General features: G+C 44.0%; 1 pseudogene; it reads right to left on the bottom strand.

Annotated features, from left to right (window-relative positions):
• Positions 1 to 374: 374 nt before the first annotated feature.
• LOC115847706 (zinc finger protein 665-like) lies at positions 375 to 21,582 on the bottom strand (annotated as a pseudogene).
• Positions 21,583 to 23,053: the final 1,471 nt, after the last annotated feature.

Genomic DNA, 23,053 nt, shown 5'->3' on the forward strand with positions numbered 1-23,053 from the left:
CCTGGATTATAGTCCTCAATTTGGCGTGCATAAAAATTCCCCCTTTTTTTTTTCTTCTTGATAGATAATTGAATTTTCGTCAACAAGCTGCATTAGGAAACTAATGAAATGATATATACAGACAAGTCCAAGTCATCTGCGAATACCTCTAGAATAAGTGAGACTGGTAAGTTCTGAGGATACAAGATCAACATTCAAAAATCTATTGTATTTCTATATAGTAGCAATTAACACATGGAAACAAGTTAAAAATAACATGTCCAATTATTCAAAAAAAAAAGTAGAAATGTGTTAATCAAACAAAACGTTGACGGGATTTTGATGCTGAAATCTATAAAATACTGGTGAAAGAAACCAAAGATCAGAGAAATAAATAGACATACTACAGCCATTTATTGGAAGGCCTAACATAGAAATGATGTCAAATGATCGCAAACTGACAGGCAGGCTTAATGCATTTTCTATCAAGATATTTTGTAGGCACAAACAAGATTTTTCTAAAACTTATATGGAAAGGCAAAAGGAACTAGAATAGCTAAAATATCTGAAGAATAAACTGGTTAGAATCACTCATTCAATTCAAAACTTCTAATAAGATAAAAAGTAATCAAGACTGATTTTGTGGAGTGAGACATACAGAACGATGGAACAAAACAGAGAACCCAGAAATAGCCCCACACAATTACTTGCAACTGAGTTTTGACAAAGGTACCAAGAAACCTGAATGAAGCAAGAATCTGAAAAAAATTACACCATATCAACTGATCTTCCACACTAGGAAAAAAAATGAAAGAATCTCCACCAAAACCTCACACCTGTACAAATATTAGCTCAAAATCGGTCATAGCTTTAAACGTGAAATGTAAAACCATACTACTTTAAACTGTAAGAGATTCAGAAAAGAAACCATAGGATAACATCCGCAGGATCTAGCTATATATCTACCTAAGTTTTAACATATTTTGACTTTTAATTTTATTCTGCAGTATGCAATATTTCAGACTAAACTTGAGACTTAGTTATTCCTCATGTGAATGCTCTGATGTGGATTCTGTTGCAAAAAGTCTTGAAGAAATTTTAAATATTCATTACTTTTGTAAGGCTTCTTTCCATTATGAATTCTTTGGTGAATCCTGAGGGGACACTGTTGCTTAAAGGCCTTTCCACATTCAGTAAATTTCCCTGGGCCTCCCTGGTGGCGCAGTGGTTGAGAGTCCGCCTGCCGACGCAGGGGACATGGGTTCATGCCCCGGTCCGGGAAGATCCCACATGCTGCGGAGTGGCTGGGCCCGTGAGCCATGGCCGCTGGGCCTGCGCGTCCGGAGCCTGTGCTCCGCAACGGGAGAGGCCACAGCAGTGAGAGGCCCGCGTACCTAAAAAAAAAAAAAAAAAATTTCCCTGGTTTCTCTCAGGTATAAATCCTCTCATGACATCAAAGCCATGAATGTTTAATAAAAAGCCTTCCCACGTTCATTACATTTGTAAAGCTGCTCTCCAGTAGGAATCTTGCGATGTTCTGTAGTTTTGATCTACAGATAAGAGCCTTTATACACACATTACATTCTTGTGGCTTCATCAAAGATGTATATTCTGATGTCTAGTGAGTTGCGAAGTCTGTACAAGTCCTCTGTCCTATATGTTACACTGATGTAATTTCTCTTTAGTGTGGACTCTCTGGTGTCAATCCATGCTTGAACTTGTGTTATTTTGCCACACTCGTTACATCGGTCAGGTTACTCTCTAGCATGAATTCTCCGATGACTTATGAGGCTTGAGTTTTGAGTGAAGACCTTGCCACACTCACTGCATTGGTAAGGTTTCTCTCCAGTGTGGATTTTCTTATGTCTGTTGAAGTTTGAGCAATGAATAAAGGATTTGCCGCACTGATTACATTTGTAAGGTTTCTCTCCGGTATGAATCCGGCGATGACTAGGAAGGCTTGAACTCTGACTGAAGACCTTGCCACACTCATTACATTTGTACGGTTTCTCTCTAGTATGGGTGACCTGATGATAAGTAAGACTTGAATACACACCAAATGCTTTGCCACACTCGTTGCATTTGTATGGCTTCTCCCCAGTATGAATTCTCCGATGACTGACGAGGCTTGAATTCTGAGTGAAGACCTTCCCACACTCACTACATTTGTAGGGTTTCTCTCCAGTGTGCATGACCTGATGTCGAGTGAGGTGGGAGCTCTGATTAAAGGCCTTGCCACATTTATTACATTTGTAAGGTTTCTCTCCAGTATGAATCCTGCGATGGTTAGTAAGGCTTGAACTCTGACTGAAGACCTTGCCACACTCATTACATTTGTACGGTTTCTCTCTAGTATGGACGACCTGATGATAAATAAGACTTGAATACACACTAAAGGCTTTGTCACACTCGCTACACTGGTAGGGTTTCTCTCCGGTATGAATTCTGCGATGACGTAGAAGGTGTGAACTGTAACTGAAGCCCTTACCACATTCCTCACACTTGTGATGTTTCCCTCTTGTGTGGATTCTTTGATGTCTAGTGAGATGTGAGCTCTGGTTAAAGGCTTTGCCACATACATTACATTTGTAAGGTTTCACACCTGTGTGGATTACCTGATGGTTAGTGAGTTGTGAGCCATGATTAACTGCTTTGTCATACTCATCACATTTGTAAGGTTTTTCCCTAATGTATGCTTTCTGGTCTTCTGTGAGTAATGAAGAATGCCAGAAATCATTCCCGTATTCATTAAAAATGTTGGTTTGGACACTCGGAAGAATTCTCTGAAGTACTGACAGTGAGGAACCACTGTTGTTAGACTTCTCAACTTGATGATACTCATACAATGGCCCTTCAGTTGGAAATATCTGCAGTTCGGCCAGATGTGACTGAAAGCTTAGTCCGAGCCTGTTTTCAATAGGCTTCTCTCCTTCATCTCTTCTACCATGTTGATCTCTTCTACCAGTGAGATTTTTTTTATGGGTGACAGGCACTCCTCTGTGATTTCTTTTGTCACTTCTCCACTGGTACTCAAAGTCACGCTCATTTTTCTGGATTTCCCTATAGCCATAGTCCTCAGTCTCACAGCTTTCATGTCTTTCCAACAACACTGTTTGCAACACTTCCCCTGTATGACTGTTCTCTTTTGGTGTGGATTCCTTGATCACACATTTAAGAGAGGCATCTACAAGACATAAAGAATCGTATGTCTCCTATTAATTACAGTTTGAAAGAAATATTTCATATTGAAGAACATAATATTGTATCAGAAGTACTACATATCTTGAACAGTTAAGTAATGTTGCAACCATGATCTTCAGTTTTTAGGAACACAAAGGGAATGAGATTCTTTCATAAAGAAAGGGTGGGATTTCCCTGGTGGCGCAGTGGTTACGAAGCCGCCTGCCAATGCAGGGGACACGGTTTGATCCCTGGTCCAGGAAGATCCCACATGCCACAGAGCAACTGAGCCCATGCACCACAACTACTGAGCCTGCATTCTAGAGCCCGCGAGCCACAACTACTGAGCCCACGTGCCACAACTACTGAAGCCCACGTGCCTAGAGCCCATGCTCCACAACAAGAGAAGCCACCACAGTGAGAAGCCTGCGCACCGCAACGAATAGCCCCTGCTCACCGCAACTAGAGAAAGCCCACGTGCAGCAACGAAGACCCAATGCAGCCAAAAATGAATAAATTAGGAAAAAAAAAAGAGAGAGAAAGGGTGATTACATGTATTTCAAATTAATTTTAGGGAAGCCTACTTTAAACAATCAATGGCTGAAACACCCATAGTGTACCCATGTTAGCCCTGAAAGAAGGGGTATTTTTGTACCATGACCCCAAAGCACACACCACTTCACAGAAAACATATGGCGGTTTCAGATTTGAAGAGATAAAGATATTACACATATTTACTGCATATCGATTGTGCACCAATAAATGCTAAAGCACAGTACTCTAATGGTAAATAAGCCATAATTTTAACTAATGAGTAATATAAATAAATCGCAATTTAGAAGCGGAAATGAAGTTTAATAAAACAATGTTATAAAAATACAGTAATTCTCTGAATACCAGTTATAAAAGTCGTAGAACTATATTCACTCAGAATGGCCATTCTGCAACACTAACCAGTGAGGTGAGTCAGTTATACTGCATAATACCCACTGAAAAGCCATCATCTATAAATCATAATGAAAATTAGCAAACAGTGATAAAACATGATGGAAAAGAATATGGAGAAGAATGTATATATGTGTAGGTATAACTCAGTCACTCTGCTGGACAGCAGTAATTAAGACAACATTGTAAATCAACTATACTTCAATTAAAAAAAAGAAAATTAGTAAATAAAATATTCTAGTAAGCTATGATAAAACCAGGGTATAAGTAATAAGCAACCGCAATTATATGAAACTATTGTTTGTGAAATTCTCAACAAATCCTTCTGAAGACAAAATAAGCAAGGCTTCTGTTCCAGAACCAACACAAAACGGGAACTGAAATTTACGTTAAGACTACTGACTTTTTGAAAGAGAGAGACAAATACCATGTGATATCACTCATATGTGGAATCTAAAATTCGGCACGTGGGACTTCCCTGGCGGTCCAGTGGTTAGGACTCTGTGCTTTCACTGCTGAGGGTGAGGGTTCAATCGCTGGTGGGGGAACTAAGATCCTGCAAGCCACATGGCAAAAAAAAAAAAAAAAAAAGGCACAAATGAAACAAAAACAGACTCACAGACATAGAGAACAGACATGTGGTTGCCAAGAGGAAGGGTGAGCAGGGGAGATATGGATTGGGAGTTTGGGATTAGCAGATGCAAACTACTATATACAGAATGAACAGACAACAAAGTCCTACTGTACAGCACAGGGAACTATATTCAATATTGTGTGATAAATCATAATGGAAAAGAATATAAAAAAGGATGTATATATAGGTATAACTGAATCACTTTGCTGTACAGCAGAAATTAACACAACACTGTAAATCAACTATACTTCAATTTTTTTTTTTTTTTGGCCAAGCGGCTTGCGAGATCTTAGTTCCCAGACCAGGGATTGAACCTGGGCCCTCAGCATTGAGAGTGCAGAGTCCTAACCACTGGGCCTTCAGGGAATTCCCAACTATACTTCAATTTTTTAAAAGTTCTTTAAAAAAGACACTGTTAAGAAAATGAAAACACCAGCTACAGACTAGGGGAAAATACGTGCACAACAGATATCTCACCATGGACTTGTGTCCAGGTCATACAAAGAACACTCAAAACTAAGAAAACAAACAATGTGTTTTGAAAAATAAGCAAGGGAACTATATTCAATAACCTGGGGTAAACCGTAATGGAAAATGTAGTGGAATAACTGAGGACATGGAAAGGAGACGTGACCCATAAGCCAGAACCCCTCTGCAAGGCAAGGGGCTGGCACCCCTCGGCAAACCGAGGGCGGGCGAATAAGCCAGGACTGCAGGCAGTCCTGGATACTCTGGGCACTGATCCATGAAATGACCTCGGTATAATCAGAACACAAGGAAACGTCCTTGTGCTACTTCAGTATAATCAGAATGATGGGAACACGAGGAGATGTCCTTGTGCTGCTTGTGAGCTCAAGGACGAAGCACGGCATGTCTTCAGGAAAGCCCATTGTTGCTTGTATAATAAATAAAAGCATATGTTGCTGCTTTGGCATTTCTGGAATGTTAAGAAAACAAGTCTTAAGATGTAAATATAGATAATGCTTAAATAAAAGTCACCACAGCAGGACAGACGGCGCTGTATTGCCTGAGCGAGCAGCAGCCCTCTACTGCTGTGCTTCTGCACAATTCATCTCGTGTGATGAGCTTACTTTCGGCCCTGTCATAAGAAAACTACAACAGAAAACAATGTGAAAAAGAATGTACTGAACTCCGCTGAACAGCAGACATTAACACATTGTAAATCAAGTACACTTCAATTAAAAAAAAGAGAATAAAAAAATGTTAATAAGCGTAGAGACTAGGAAGTAATGGGCATGTGGGCAGTGTGTGTACTTGCCAATCTGTGGGAAGATAAATGCATTCGGACACTTAAAATGTTGACTTAGGAAAAAAGAGAAACTGACTTAGCAAGTAGCATAACATTGTCCCATTCTTAACTATAGGACATGGGGCAAAAAGGAAGAGATCTAAAAGGGAGGGAGTGCAGGGACTTCCCTGGCGGTCCAGCGGGTAAGAGTCTGCGCTCCCAATGCAGGGGGCCTGGGTTTGATCCCTGGTCAGGGAACTAGATCCCGCATGCATGCCACAACTAAGGAGCCCACATGCCGCAACTGAGACCCGGCGCAGCCATCAGTCAGTCAATCAGTGGGAGAGAGTACAATGATGAGGGAAGAAACCAGGTCTAGAAACACAGAGTAGAATAACTGATGCCCGGGTGGGGGTTATGGAAATGGAGAAAGGTTGATAAAAGGGCACACAATTTCCGTCATAAGATGAATAAGGTCTGAACATTTCATGTAAAACGTGATGACTATAGTGGATAATACTATAAAACTGAAATGTGCTACGAGAGTAGAACTTAAGTGTTCTCCCCAAGAAAAAAGAAAAGTATGTGAGGTAACGTATGTTAATTAACTTGATGGGAATCCTTTCACAATGTATATGTATATCAAATCATCGCGTTGCACACTTTAAATATATTACAATTTTATTTGACAACTACACCTCAATAAAGCTAAACAAACAATTTCAAAAATTCACCCACTGATTGTCTCCTTCTGAATGCACAGAGCGTAGTAAAATATGCAGACATCTCACTCTCTTCCAAGAAGTACTGAATCAAAAGCACAGGGGTCGAAAAGAGGGAACGGGATATTTTAAGTTTGCCATAAGATTTTATGCATATTTAAGCTCTGGACTCACCCTTGATCATGAAATGGGAAGATCATATGAAGAAAGGACAAGTTCAAAGTCCTCATGCTACATTATGAAGCTTTTCATTTCTGAGTCAACAGGGCTTTGATCTCAGGCAGGCAATGTAGGGGTTCCCAAGAGGCACACAAGGGAAAATGCAAAGATACCCAAGGACAGGTCCCGAATTCTGGAGGGAAGTTATCCTCACCCAGGGAGAGCAGGTTCCCGTAGGTCTCCAACATCACGTCCCTGTACAAGGCCCTCTGAGCAGGGTCCAGGCATTCCCACTCCTCCTGAGAGAATTCTATGGCCACATCCTTGAATGTCAACTGTGTCTGAAATGAAAACACATTTCACCAACGGGCCATGAGGAGAGTCCTTATTTTCACACAAAATGAGAAGAGGAGAGAGAGGGGAAAGGATCGATTGGACTGAAGTGAGTATTGTTGCAGATCCACTTATGGTATTTTTGAGCAAGTTATGTGTCCCTAATTTTGGTTTATTACACTTTTCCATAAGAGGTTATGATAGCCTCTAAATCGGTGTGGACTTCCCATTTTTGTGGACAATACAAGAAACACACACACACAATCAACACAGGATTATCTGTATAGAAATGTGAGATATGCTCCACACACCAAGTTATATTCAATGTCTAGAGGAACAAGAGCAGGAATGACATCTTCAAAGATGACAACGTCTATAGGGGCTTTAAAGAAACGGTGATGACAGCAACGGTAATCTCAAAAAGTGTTTGAACACTCCTCATGTGTTACGCATTCCTCTAAATACTTTGCATGTACCAACTCGTATAATAACGTAATACCAAATTTAAAAATATCTGACCCAGCGATCCCACTACTGGGCATATACCCTGAGAAAACCGTAATTCAAAAGGACACATGCACCCCAGTGTTCACAGCAGCACTATTTACAATGGCCAGGACATGGAAGCAACCTAAATGTCCATCAACAGAGGAATGGATAAAGAAGACGTGGTACATATATACAATGGGATATTACTCAGCCATAAAAAGAAACGAAATTGGGTCACTTGTAGAGACATGGATGGACCTAGAGACTGTCATACAGCGTGAAGTAAGTCAGAAAGAGAAAAATAAGTATCATATATTACTGTATATATCTGGAATCTAGAAAAATGGTATAGATGATCTTATTTGCAAAGCAGAAATAGGGACACAGATGTAGAAAATAAATGTATGGATACCAAGGGGGAAAATGGGGGGAGTGGGAGGAATTGGGAGATTGGGATTAACACATATACACTCTTGATACTACTTATAAAATAGATAACTAATGAGAACATACTGTATAGCACAGGAAACTCTACTTAATGCTCTGTGGTGACCTAAATGGGAAGGAAATCCAAGAAAGAGGGGATATATGTATACGTATAGCTGATTCATTTGCTGTACAGTAGAAACTAACACAACATTGTAAACCAACTCTACTCCAAAAAAAATTAATTTAAAAAATTTTAAAAAAATTTGAAAAGAATCTAAAAAAGAGTGGATACATGTATAACCGATTCACTTTTCTGCACACCTGAAAGTAACACAACATTGTAAATCAACTATATTCCAATAAAATTAAAATATTAAAATCAATAAACAAAACAGAAACAGACTCACAGACATAGAAAACAAACTTATGGTTACCAAAGGGGAAAGGGGGTGTGGGGGTGTGGATAAATTAGGAGTTTGGGATTAACATACACACACTACTGCATATAAAATAGATAGCCAACAAGGACCTATTGTATAGCACAGGGAACTTTACTCAACAGTCTGTAATAACCTATATGGGAAAAGAATCTGAAAAAGAATGGATATATGTATATGTATAACTGATTCACTTTGCTGCACACCTGAAACTAACACAACATTGTAAATCAACTATACGCCAATAAAAATTACTTTTAAAATATATAAATAAGTAAAATTAAAAAAAACATAATAAAAAGATCTGGTCAGGCGTGGGGAGGGATAAATTGGGAGCTTGGGATTGACAATACACACAGTGCTATGTTTAAAATAGATAACCAGGGACTGCCCTGGTGGCGCAGTGGTTGAGAATCCGCCTGCCAATGCAGGGGACATGGGTTCAAGCCCTGGTCCAGGAAGATCCCACATGTCGCGGAGCAACTAAGCCTGTGCGCCACAACTACTGAGCCTGTGCTCTAGAGCCCACGAGCCACAACTACTGAGCCCGCACGCCTAGAGCCCGTGCTCTGCAACAAGAGAGGCCACCACAATGAGAAGCCCGTGCACCGCAACAAAGAGTAGCCCCCACTCGCCGCAACTAGAGAAAAGCCCATGCGCAGCAACAAAGACCCAATGCAGCCAAAAATAAATAAATAAACACATAAATTTTTAAAAATAAAATAAAATAGATAACCAACAAGAACCTACTGTATAGCACAAGCGACCCTGCCCAATACTCTGTAATCACCTAAATGGGAAAAGAATTTGAAAAAGAACAGATACCTGTGTATGTATAACTGAATCACTTTGTTGTACAACTGAAACTAACACAACATTGTTAATCAACTATACTCCAATATCAAATTTAAAACAATTAAAAAAAAAAGGTCTGGTCCCTTCCATCTTAAGGCAGAGACAGCTGTGTCACGGACATTCTAAGAAATTTGCCTCAGGTCAAATTGCTAAAGATGGTAGAACAAACATATAAACCCAGGTGTTTAGATTCTGAATTTAAACGTTAAAGAATTTAAGTCATATAAAAGCATCAAAGGTACATTGACAGAGGGTTCCCTGAGGAAACTTGAAACAAGTTCAAGGCTAACAACCTAGAACTACATAAAATGTCATCATGAAGACATGCACACACACGCACATACATGTTACTCTTTTCATAACTATTTAACTCATTAATGTCATAGTGTAGAAAAAAGTTAATGCAATGAAAAATACTTATAATTTCAACAACTAAATAATATATAACTTATTTATTTATTTATAATTTTTTTGGCCGCGCCACGCAGCTTGTGGGATCTTAGTTCCCCGACCAGGGACTGAACCTGTGCCCCCTGCAGTGGAAGCGTGGCGTCTTCACCACTGGACCGCCAGGGAATTCCCATACCTAACCTACTTAGAGATAATGATATGTATTTTATAAAAACCATGGGCTTGAGCATCCATGCACTCATGCACACACATATACACACTTAAATTTACTGAAATAAGAGTTGTCTCTTGATGACCACAATGGAGCTTCTTCAAGTTCCACGTCACTGGGTCATTATGAGACAGAATCTAAGTGGAGATGACAGGCCCTGAGGGAAGGCCCCGGGTGGCTATGACTGTACAGGTGTCAGGCAGGAAACTTCAGAGTCAGACAAGATCAGTGAGTCCAAAGAAGGGCATTTCAGGAAGGACAGACAGAAGAAACAACTGAGAATATGACTTTACCTGAGAAAGAGCCATTCCAGACTCCTCTTTCTTTCCTCTTCCTCCTCTTCAGGGCTTCTTCCTCAGGCAATATGAGTCTTTCAAGTCGACCCTGAAAGTGGAAAAGATGCTTTTTAATGCTCAGAATCAACACACCCCCTTCCTGAGTCACCACCACACACACAGGGAAGCCCTCAGCATGTGGAATAGACGGTCCTCTGCTACCCACTGTCCCAGGAGGGGCTCAGGACAGTAAACTCGTAAAAGACCAACAGGTGAGTTTTCCCACACTTTCTTCAGATCTCGCTCCCCTCCTGGTGAGGCCCTCACGTACCCAGCAGCAGCGGGCACCTCAGCTGGACCCGATGATCCCCTGCAGGTCACAGACCAGCCCTGATCCATCCCCACGTGGAGCAGAATCCCCTTGCCTCTCCCAGGGGCTAATCTCAGCCTCAGAAAGGGAAGATACAGAGCCCTGGTGCTCAGTGCAGGACACAGCTCAGAATCATTGGGGGCACTTTAAAACATTTCTGGGGCTATGCCCCACCCAATTAAATTTGACGAAGACTCTTTGATGGGGGAGGGGTACAAAACATGTATCTGCAAAATGCCTCATCCGTCTAACGTGAAGCCGGGAGGCAAGCCGGGCCCGTCTCCCACCTTCTTTCTGTCTCTTTTCGACCCGTGGTGAATTGCTGTCACCAGGACCCAGCAGTGGAAGGGGAAGGGGCAGAAGAAAACACGTCAAGCAAGTGTCATGGACCAGAGGTGGGGGTGAGGGTGTGGCTGGCATGTTAAATGGGAGGGGGTTGGTCAGAGAAGGCTCCACTCAGACGCTGACATCAGACCACAGACCTGGCGGAGGAAGCGTGGTTGCCACCTGCGTCTCCTGAGTCCGATAGTTCTAGGCAGAGAGACACCCCTGTGAGGGCCCTGAGAGTACAAACTTCATCCCTGGAGAGGGAAAGAGGGCTGGGTGGCTGCAGCAGGGTGAGGAGGTGGGCGGGAGGGGAGGTCAGAGAGGCACCGGAGGAAGCTGATGACGAAGGGCCTTGGTCTCCAAGCATTTTTCGCCCATCTCTCAAAAGAATTTTAGAAACTATGTATTGTTTCTCTCACTTTAAGTAAACATCTAATATTTCTTTTATCTTATACATTAAAACACTTACAAATAATGTCATGCATTTACAATGCCGAGATATTCACAGGGTCGCCCTTAACTGAGATGTGGAGGACGGCAGGCAGAACAGGGTTGGGGGAGGTCAAGACCAGTTTTGGACAAATTAAGGTGGAGATTCCTGTTAGATGTCCCCAGCAGAGATGTCGAGGAGACAGCTGGACACAGGATTGAGAGTTTAAGGCAGAAGTCTGGATGGAGAGGATAAACTGTGAGACACGTAGGTGGTGTTGAAAGCCATATGATGAGATGATGAGGAAAGGCAGCGGGTATAGACAGAGAAGAGGTTCCAGGACTCAGCCTTGGGATGCACCCACATTCAGAGACCAGGGAGATCAGGAATTCAGCAGAGGGAGCTAAGAAGTGAACAGGGAGGGGAGAAGAAAATAAAACAAATAGGTAGATAGGCTTATAAAGGTTACTGGGACGTCCTCAAAACCATGGAAATAAAGTGTTTCAAGGAAGAGGGAGTGAGGACCTGTGCCACCTGCTGCTGACAGGAAAAGCAAATGTGCACAGGAAGTTAAATACTGGATTTAGAAACGAGGTCATACACTGTTGCTGGGAATGTAAATTGGTGCAGCTACTATAGAAAACAGTACCGAGGTTTCTCAAAAACTAAAAATAGAGTTGTCATATGATCCAGCAATCCCACTTCTGGGCATATATCCAGACAAAACTACAAGTCAAAAAGATACATGCACCCCTATGTTTATAGCAGTATTATTCACAGTAACCAAGACATGAAAACAACCTAAGTGTTCATTGACAGATGAATGGATAAAGAAGATGTGGTGTGTACGTACACACACACACACACACACACACACACACACACACAAAATGGAATACTACTCAGCCATAAAAAAGAATGAAATAATGCCATTTGCAGTAACAGGGATGGACCTAGAGATTGTCATGCTGAGTGAAGTAAGTCAGAGAAAGACAACATATGATATCACTTATATGTGGAATCTAAAATATGACACAAGGGGCTTCCCTGGTGGGGCAGTGATTAAGAATCCAACTGCCAATGCAGGGGACATGGGTTCGATCCCTGGTCTGAGAAGCTCCCACATGCCGTGGAGCAAATAAGCCCGTGCACCACAGCTCCCGAGCCTGTGCTCTAGAGCCCGCAAGCCACAACAACTGAGCCCGCGCGCCTAAAGCCCGTGCCCTGCAACAAGAGAAGCCACTGCAATGAGAAGCCCATGCACTGCGACAAAGAGTAGCCCCCGCTCACCGCAACCAGAGAAAGCCCGCGCGCAGCAACAAACACCCAATGCAGCCAAAAATAAATAAAATAAATAAATAAATTATAAATAAATAAAATATGACACAAACTTATCTACAAAACAGAATCATGGACATGGAGAACAGACTGGTGATTGCCAAGGGGAACTATACTCAATATCCTGTATTAAACCATAACAGAAAAGAACATGAAAAACTATATATATATATATACACACACACACACACACACACACATATATATAAATGAATCACTTTGCTCTACAGCAGAAATTAACACAACATTGTAAATCAATTACACTTCAATAAAATAAATTTAAAAAAAAAGAAATGAGGAGGTCATCAGTGACTCTGAAAAAGAAAGTGTCAGTGACATGGAGGATGTGAAAGCTTAATTGGATAAGGTTCAAGTGAAGAACTGAAGAATATAAACAAGTTTTTAGGGCCTTGTGCTCTGAAATGGGGCACAGAAAAGGGGTACTTACTAGAGAGGGAAATGTAGTTAATAGAGAATGTCTTGTTTTAAAGATGGAAGAAAGGAGTGAATAAAAAATTTGGGAAGCGTGTTTAAGATGGACAATACCACCATTACAAATGACCAAAACATTGGGGTTAACATATACACACTACTATGTCTAAAATAGATAACCAACAAGGACGTACTGTATAGTACAGGGAACTCTATTCACTATCTTGTACAAGATAGTGAATGGAGTTATTCTTTTCTATAACAGAAAAGAATCTGAAAGAGAATATATATATATATGAATAACTGAATCACTTTGCTGTACATCTGAAACTAACACAACATTGTAAATCAACTATACATCAAATAAAAACCACAAACAAAAACAATACAAAAACGACAACAACAAACGACCAAAGCAACTGCTGAGACAGGCAAATTGAAGATGCAGTGGAGGAAGGATGCCATACTGTCTGGAGACTGCGTGGGGCTGGCAACTGGGGCACGACTGCCAGGTCAGACACACACCAAGCGCTACTTGTATGCCCTCTGGCGTGGCCTTCATTCTGGGGGACTGATTAGCCTTCATCACAAGTGAGGGGGGAGCTAAGCAGGAGCAGAGGAGGAGGGTGGTCAAGCTGAGAGTCCTTCACTCAAATCACTCTCCGCCCTCTCAAAAGGTGGCAAGGGCAAGTGCAAGTTCCACCAGGATCGCAGTGAGCTGATCCACAGGTGGCTGCCACAGGAGGAGAGGAGAGATGCATGTTCGCAAAGAAAGAGGCTGTCCTCGGCAGAAAGGGAAGAGGCCTCCTGGCTGCCCAGACTCCTCAATGGAGGAAGGGTCCTGGTGTGTAAATTCTCACTTTGCTATGACATTGGCTTAAATGGTCACAGCCCCCAATCCAAGCGTCTTGGGATTGTGCAAACTGAGGGTTGAACAGCAGGAAGTGGGTGTGTCTGAACAGAACATTAGAGAGGAAGGTGGAAGGCCTGAAGGGAGGGGACACAGGAGAGGCACAAACAGACAAACCATGTTTCCAATCTCAGGTCATTCACCTGCGGAAGCATCACCTTCGCTGTTCTAGAGAAGAGAGCAGAGAGAGAGGGAGAAGGGTGTGCTGGGGGCAAGTGTGTTGGTCGGAAAGAAGACACCCTTTCTCTGAATATGAACCCACCAGCTCACCCTGTTCTATACTAGTCACTGCTGAAGAGAGGGTCCCCCAGTGAGGATGAACAGAGCTTCCCCTTCTCCAATTCCCGAGTCTCCCTGCCACTATCAGGGCTGTCGCCCCCGAAAGCCAGCATTCCCCATCCTCTCCCCAGCTGCCTACCCAGGACCTCATGCTCCTCCTTGCTGAAGATATATCCCTGTTGCAAAGTGAGTTTGGAACATCTGGCCTCTCTGCTCCCCCAGGTGCACTGTGACTCTGCGTGGGTGGGTGGGTGGCGCTATGTGTGACCAGTAGAGAGTAATCCCCACTGGCCTAGCAGCAAGGAAGCTAGGCTGTATCTTTTCAAGGAGAGTGTGACCTAGACCTAGAGATTCTCATACTAAGTGAAGTAAAGCCAGACAGAGAAAGACAAATATATCGGTTATATGTGGAATCTAAAAAAAAAGAAATCGATTATATGTGGAATCTAAAAAAAAAAGAAAAATATACAAATGAACTGATTTATCAAACAAATAGACCCACAAAGAAAACAAACTTATGGTTACTGAAAGGGAGAGGAGGGGGAGGGATAAATTAGGAGTTCGGGATTAAAATATTCACTACTGCATATAAAACAGATGACCAATAAGGACCCACTATATAGTACAGGGAACTATATATTTTGTAGTAACCTATAAGGGAAAAGAATCTGAAAAAGTATATATATATATATTTTTTTCTATGTATATATGTATAAAACTGAATCACTGTGCTGTATACCTGAAACTAACACAACTATAAATCAACTATAGTTCAAAAAAAAAACAAAACAAAAAGAGTCCCAAGGATGAGCCTTTCTGCTGCAGGTGTTTCGCTGGGGTGTCGTTGCCCTCTGATTTTTCACAGATCTTTCCCTACATCGTGGCCCCCTTGTAAGCTCTCTTACAGTGTTTTGCCTACGGACTCCCAGTAAGTTCTCCCTAATGAAAACCATCTGCCAGCTGAGCTGTTCCCCTTCTGGAATCAGACGCTCTTACAAACTCCCATGGGGTCTCACAGCCTCCCCAGATACTCCGTGACGAACCCCGCTCCTGCTATGAAATCCCACAAGCCCCAATAACTCATGAATTCACAACGGAATAACACATAGAGAGACACCCAAGGACCTACTGAAACAAGACATCATGTTTTCATTCATGATGACTCCACCCCAAACACTGGCACGACCAAAATCTACCAAAGAAAAAGAGATGTCTACAGGGATGCACATGCCCCACTGAGACGCCAGCATCTTTCAGAAACACTCCGAATTCTCACGAGTCTTCCAAAATGCGTGGGAAACCTTTTAGCCTGCGACTCAAAATAACCCCAGATACCAAAGGTACCCCCCAAATATGCTCTGAGACGTTCCCTATAAATCCTCTGGGTTGGGCAGTGATTCCTGCAAACCCCACGGAAGTCACCGTGTGGAGTGGGTGCTGGGGGGCGCCTGCTAGATCCAGCCCCTCAGGACCAAGGCACCCATCCTCCTGCACCCACAGCTCCCTATGGGCTCAGCTCAGGCCTTGGTTCTAACGTTGCAGGATATCGTTTCTCTCGGCCGAATTCCACTTCCATCATTCCTCAAGTGCGCCCATGAGTTTCCCCATTAAACCCACATATGCAAATCTCAGTCTTGGCATCTGTGTCCCGGGGAACCTGACTTAAGACAGCGGCACCCCAAAACGCAGCCCCGTAACTACCCATTAACCCATTTCCACGTGCTCTTCACAGATCTTAGACTCCCTTGCCAACGCTTCCACACACCCCTTTAATCCCGCAAACACACTTGGGACAGGTGCACACACTATTCATTGGGCTTATCTAGAGGCCCGCTCTAGCTTCCACGGCCCTTCTGGAGATGCCTATGGGCTCCCCTCTGCTTCCTCCCTTTTCTACTCCACCTCCACACGAGCAAACTGGACTGAAAGTCACAGGGACCTCTGGGCACAGACAGTGCAGTACTGCATGCAAACTGCAAACAGAAGGACACTGGGCCTTCAGTATGGAGGCCAAGAAGTGAGCCCTGTTGGGAACACCTGCCCGCAACCAGGGACAACACGCATTCTGGTTTAAAAACAGTTGAGGGAATTCCCTGGTGGTCCAGTGGTTAGGGGTCTGAGCTCTCACTGCCGAGGGCCCGGGTTCGATGCCTGGTTGGTCGAGAACTAAGATCCCACAAGCCGAGGGGTGTGACCAAAAACAAAAACAAAAAACAAACCCACAGCTGAAAATTGGCTGTAGTGAGTTCAGTGAGGACATCACAGGGAGAGAGAGAAGCCCCAGATCTCTTCGAAGAGGCTACCATTGTCTCGTCTTCTCCCACTCACAGCAACTTACAAGAGTCCCTACCTCTTAAGCAGGTGCCTCTTTCATGCCCCCTTAGGTTCCTGACCTTCTCCCCACCCTTGGTGAAGGGAAATTAGGGTCCCTGACTCTAAGAAGGTGACCTGGTGGAAGGCAAAGCTCCTGCCCAAGACGGTAACTCGTCCCTGGTGACAGACACGCACAGTCTGGAAGACCTGGGGGTTAAAGTAAGACAATGACACAGCAGGCCGAACGTGGGGACACCTCAGCACACTGGGTGAGGACACCAGGTACTCAGGGATTTGCTCCTTTCTGAGTAAAATAAGGAACCACAGGAGGTTTAGATTAACTGGTGTTGAAATTTCCAGAAGCAAAATGCCACCCATCCCCATCCCTGCCTCTTGATCTATGCTGAGGAGTACTCAGCCCAACCCACAGCCCTAGCGCCGAAGCCCAACCCCAATGTAAGAGGCGGCAGCTGTCCTGTAAGCAAGATGGTCTCTGTGCCCTCCAATGGAGAGAAAATGGGAATGACTGAAAATAATCAACAGAGAAGAGCATTTCTGATATGAGTGACTGGTCTGGAGACAATAAAACCAGCGCTAACGTGACAGATACTGACTGGTGAAGGGAACCTGACATGAATGGCCTGGAGGGGTGGCAACACATCTCTAAGCCTAGACCTAAAGGAGGAGAAAGGGCCAGAGCCAGGACGATTCAGGGTGAGAGCAGGGACTTAAGACAGAAAAGTTTTTGGTGTCTGGGACCAGAGAAACAGAAAATGTGACTGGGGCAGAGTGAACCTGAGAACAGGGTCAGCTCCCAGGATGAGGCTGGGGACACTGGCAGGGCCCTGAGGATGACACAGGGCTGAGCAGCCACAGGGAGGAGTCGGGATTTTGTGCTGAGGATGAGGAGAGCTAACGGAGGATTCAACGCCAGGTAGTGGCACGATTTACCCACAGACTTACCCCTGACCATCCTAAGGCAGGGATAAGCCCGCTACAGATGGGCTCGCTGTCTGCGCCCACGCCCCTGCTTCCAGCCTTCCCCCCTCCGCCCTCGTTCTGGAGGATTAGGACCCATTAAAAGAATTCTCATGGCAACTGGGCACTCCATCCAAGAACTGCCACATGCAGACACACACTGAATCTTACTAACGTTTCAGGGGTTGGTATCACTCAGATTCAGAGTTGCTGCTTTAGCCCATCATCTCCTCGTTGAGGTGGGCTCACTGGGCCCCAGAGAGGGGGTCATTTCATCAGGTTACCCTGAGAAGGTCTGAGCTGAGTGAGCAGAACCAGACGGAACTGAATTCTGAAAAGGTGGCCTGGAGGTGCCAGTGGGCAGAGTTGAGCCTTATCGATCTCCCTTAAAAATTCCGGGACTGGGCTTCCCCGGTGGCACAGTGGTCGAGAATCCGCCTGCCGATGCAGAGGTCACTGGTTCGAGTCCTGGTCTGGGAGGATTCCACATGCCGTGGAGCAACTGGGCCCGTGAGCCACAACTGCTGAGCCTGCGCGTCTGGAGCCTGTGCTCCGCAACGGGAGAGGCTGCAACAGTGAGAGGCCCACGCACCGCGATGAAGAGTGGCCCCCGCTCGCCGCAACTAGAGAAAGCCCTCGCTCGGAAACGAAGACCCAACACAGCCAAAAATAAATAAATAAATAAATAAATAAAAAAACCAAAAAAACTTTTCTTTCCCCCACCACCCGCCATAGCACTTTGACCTTTAAAAAAAAAAAAAAAATTCCGGGACTTCCCTGGCGGTCCAGTGGTTAAGACTTCACCTTCCAACGCAGGGGGTGCAGGTTCGATCCCTAGTCGGGGAGCTGGGATCTCACATGCCTCGTGGCCAAAAAACCAAATCATAAAACAGAAGCAATATTGTAACAAATTCAATAAAGACTTTAAAAATGGTCCACATCCAAAAATCTTTAAAAAAAAAAATTCCAGTACCATCTTTCACATGCCTGAGCAAAGGAAACTTCTATTTCAAGGTTTGATCACATTGATCTCAAGCAATGAACTCCTCTTTTCCAGAAAAATTACAGTAAAACATTTACAAAATACATAATTCTGAACATAGCAATTGCTGCTGACAGCACTGCTAGAGGGTCACCTACAGAAATAAGCTCTGAGCAAATTTCTCCATCATGAACTGCTGGGCTCTTTTGGAAGAAGGTTCCAGGTCAATCCCGACCATCCTTCAACATTTGCAGAGAGTGGACAAGAGGGACTTGAGGGAAACATCTACTTGGTAGCTCACAGCTCACTATTTTAATAGGTCACATAAAAATTTTAAAAATGGAATTTTAAACTAGGTTAAACTAGGTTTAGACTGTTAAGACAAAAGATCATTGACATCCTTACCAAAGTATACATTGGAAGAAACTAAATTTATTTACTAGAGTCCAAAGAATGTTTCTCACAAAGAGCAGAGAGCCTGCAGGCCTCAGTCTGTACTGGACACAATTTAAAAGGGAAATAGTGTAAAAATTGAAGAAAAAGAAAATCTAATGAATTACGTAGTCAAATTTTTTTTAAATGAAAATATGTCATACTTTGAAAAGAATGCCATGAGCTGCTATAGAAGGCCGCCAGAGCTTATGTCAGAAGTTAAAAATTATTTATAGAAAAGTGTAAACTGAATAAACGAAGATTTCTTTCAAGCTTCAAAAAAAGCAATGTATTAACTGTAAAGGAATTAGGAAGAAAAAAGTAAATCCATTATGAAAAACAGCACTTTTAGTGTTCCTTTAAAAAGGCACCATGGGGACTTCCCTGGTGTTCTAGTGGTTAAGACTCCACGCTTCCAATGCGGGGGGCACGGGTTCGATCCCCAGTTGGGGAAATAATATCCCACATGCTGTGTCGTGCGGCCAAAAATAAATAAATTAAATAAAAGCTTTAAAAAACAAAAAATAAAATAAAAAGGCACCATGTAGAGAATTCCTTGGCAGTCCAGTGGTTAGGACTCTGCGCTTTCACTGCAGGGGACATGGGTTTGATCCCTGGTCGGGGAACTAAGATCCCGAAAGCTGCGAGGTGCAGCCAAAAACAAAGGGCACCACAGAGTGACAGTCATTTCTTGCCCTCCTTCTCATCTCCGTGACCCTCTACCCCGTGCTGGGAAAAGGGAATAGGGTGACCCACAACCGAGTCACTGCTCCGTCAATTGCAAACGGAAGTTATCTTCTGATACAAATAATAACAAAATGCACAAGCCTTTTAGAAAGGAGTTTTGCAAATGTCATTTTCATGCATATTTTAACCACGTTTTCAACGCATTATATTAGAAGTCACAAATAAATATATCTCGCCACTTCATCACCCACATCCGGTCAACTCACCACTCATCTGGCTCCCTGTCTTCACAGCTCCCTGTTTCCCTCTCTCATTATTTCTGTTGGCTGTTCTGTGTTTCCCTCTTAGGTTTCTGCTCATTTTGGTCTCCTCCCCTGTCCTGCCGTTTCTCCCCTTCTCTGTCTTATTCCTCCTCTCACACCGGTTCCACTCCATTCTGGCAACTTGTTTCCCCTCTTGTTGCTCTTTCTGCCCAGTCTCCCTGGATAGTCTCAAATCTTCATGTATTTCTGCCTCTTTCTTTTCCCCCATCTTTGCTCTCTGTTACGTTTGCTCTTTTCCTGTTACACCTGACACGTCCCCACCCTCTGGCACCCCCGGCTTGCTCTGCTCCTCTTGTCTCCCGTTGCCCCTTCTTTCTGTACCAGCTCAAAGCTGCTGTTTGCCCAACTCTTTTATCCTTTTTCCCCACTCTGGGTAAAATGCCCCGCATCCCCCTTTATTATCCACGCTCTTCTTGCTGATCAAGGGCCTCCTCTCCCTATTTGCTCCCCTTCATCTCCCTGGAGGACCCTCCACACACACTCTAAATAATCTGTATCTTCTTTTCTCCCCCTGCTACTTTCTCAGCTTATTCTTTCACTCTGTGAAACAGAATAAGGGAAACCTCATCAATCTGGAGGCTTTAAGGGAAAGCCCTCGGGCACTACAAGTCAATTACAAACGCCAACAGGAAGACATCAATTGCAGATCTCAAACAAGAATTATTCTCAAAAAAAAAAAAAGAAAAGAAAAAAATGAATTATTCTCCTCGCTGCCGCGCAACAAACCCAGCCAACGGGAATCGCCTTGCCAACTCCAAACTCTCCGCTTCCCTTCAAGGGACTTTTGTTCAAAACAACCACTCCCAACTTCCTCCTTTTCCTCTATAAAGCAACATTCCTCTCCTTGACTTGTTGGACCTGCCTATGGTGTTTTGCTGCCGTCTGCCTGTCATGTGTTGCAATTCCTTAATAAACCCATTCTGCTGGTAAAATAATTGGCTGTTCCATTTTTGAGGGCAGTAACTCTGTCTCTTGGCGAGCTCATCCATCTGTCCTTCACTTTGCCATCTATTTACGGCTCTTCCCCATTCTTCTCATTTTCCTCATTCTCTCGGTGGGTCTGTGCCTCATTCACCCAGGAATGGGCCGTATGGATGAAGAATGTCTCCTGCCACACCACTAAACAAAGGACGCTGCGGCCATCAAGCCAAGAGCCACTGCAGCCACCCCGACTGTACTCCCTAAGGGGATTCAGGGTGGACAAAAGCAGGATGCCAGCCCTAGATAGCTAACGTGCGTACCAAAGGAATTATTTCAGTGAGCCCAGACTCGCATCTTCCCATACGCAGAAAAGCACTAAATTCATTAACTGGAGATGTCTGGTTTTCTTAAATTAACTCATCTCTTGATGTTCTAACTACCTGGTTTTTGCTGCAAAACTCCTGTATACCCTGGCTCCTCCCTTACCTCTTGGGAGCGGTCCCTCAGAGCCATCTGAGAGGCTGTCTTCTGGGCTTAAGTCCTCAGATCTGTCTGCCAAATAAAACATAATTCTCAACTTCTAGGTGGTGGTTTTTTTTTTTTTTTTTAGTCAACAGATGGGATTAGATGCCCGCCTATTAATTCCACATTAATAGAGCACATTATCCAGTGGGGTAGAATTCGGGACAGAAAAACTCTGGGTGACTCAAGAAAGGCCCTTTCTTAGCCTCTTACCCCAACTTAAGGTGAGAAGAGGCGGTGACCAACAAGAGGAGGCCTGGGGAGCGTTAAAGACCCGGCTGAGGAGTGTGCGAACTGAAGGGAACTGGGTGTGTTTAGGAAACGGGGCGGACTCTCCAGAATCCCAGGATCATAAAGAGGACGCGGCCTCTTCTGAAGCGGGGCAGTCGGCGCTGCCCTCCAGGGGCCGAGTGGGCGAGTCTGAGGGGCGTGCAGCTCGCGCATTTCAAAAACAAGGAGAAGCGGCACCTCCCCACTCCCACCCCCTCCCCCTCCCACCTCTCACTGGCGACGTCTGCATTTACTTTGGGTGGAAGAGGAGTGCCAGGATTTTAAGATCCCAATATACCCTCAGACCCAGGTATGGAGGACGGGGTAACGCAAAGCGCAGGTTTAAACAAGAAAGATGAAACTCACGATCCCGTAGGGCGACCTTCGCTCCGCGGTAACCGCTTCCGGGGTCTGCAGGAAACTGCGCAAGAGCACCAAGGGAAAAGGCGGGGCAACTTGGAAGCGGGGCCTGGGCTGGGCGGGAACGTAGAGACGTAAAAGAGGCCGGGCTTGGGCGGGCCCAAAGCAGGGGTGGGGCCAAAGCAGGGGCGGGGCCAGGGTTTCGCTTTCAGTGCCTCTGGGTTGTCAGGATTTGGAAGTGCTTGTCTGTTTCTTCTGTGCAGCCCTGTTGCTTCCTGCTTACTTTAAGTTACTGTTGAAACAGAGCAGGACACTTTCGGGCCCTACCGGGTACAGATCCTTTCTATTGTCCCCCTTCTTGCTTATAGTAAATAGGCTTCAGCCTCCTAGACCTTCCTTCAGTACCAAAAGGCAGATTCACATAGTTGCTAATCAGAGAAGTAAGGGAATGCAGAAGAAAAGCAGGAGCAATCAAGAAATAATAGTGCAGAGATTAAAGCAGGATCCTGGTTTCTTCTGAAGGAATATATATAACAATATTTTTGAGTTCTTCTGCAGGAACTCAGGCCCCCACTCAGGTGAAGGATGGTAACTTCAGGCTAAGTGCAAGATTCCTGGACCCCACCCTGTTACCTCACCACCAACCAATCAGAAGAAAGTCACACACCCTGCAGCCCTCACCCCAAATTTTGCCTATTAAAAACTTCTCCCTGAAAACCATTGGGGAGTTGTTTTTTTTTTTTTTGCACATGAGCCACCCTTTCTCCTTGCTTGACACTGCGGTAAAACTTTATCTCCTCCAAAACGCTGACGTTTCACTTTGGCCTCCCTGTGCATCGGGCACACGAACTTGAGTTTGGTAACACTATCT

The sequence above is a fragment of the Globicephala melas genome, chromosome 19, assembly GCF_963455315.2.
Source record: "Globicephala melas chromosome 19, mGloMel1.2, whole genome shotgun sequence".
NCBI classification, from domain to species: domain Eukaryota; kingdom Metazoa; phylum Chordata; class Mammalia; order Artiodactyla; family Delphinidae; genus Globicephala; species Globicephala melas.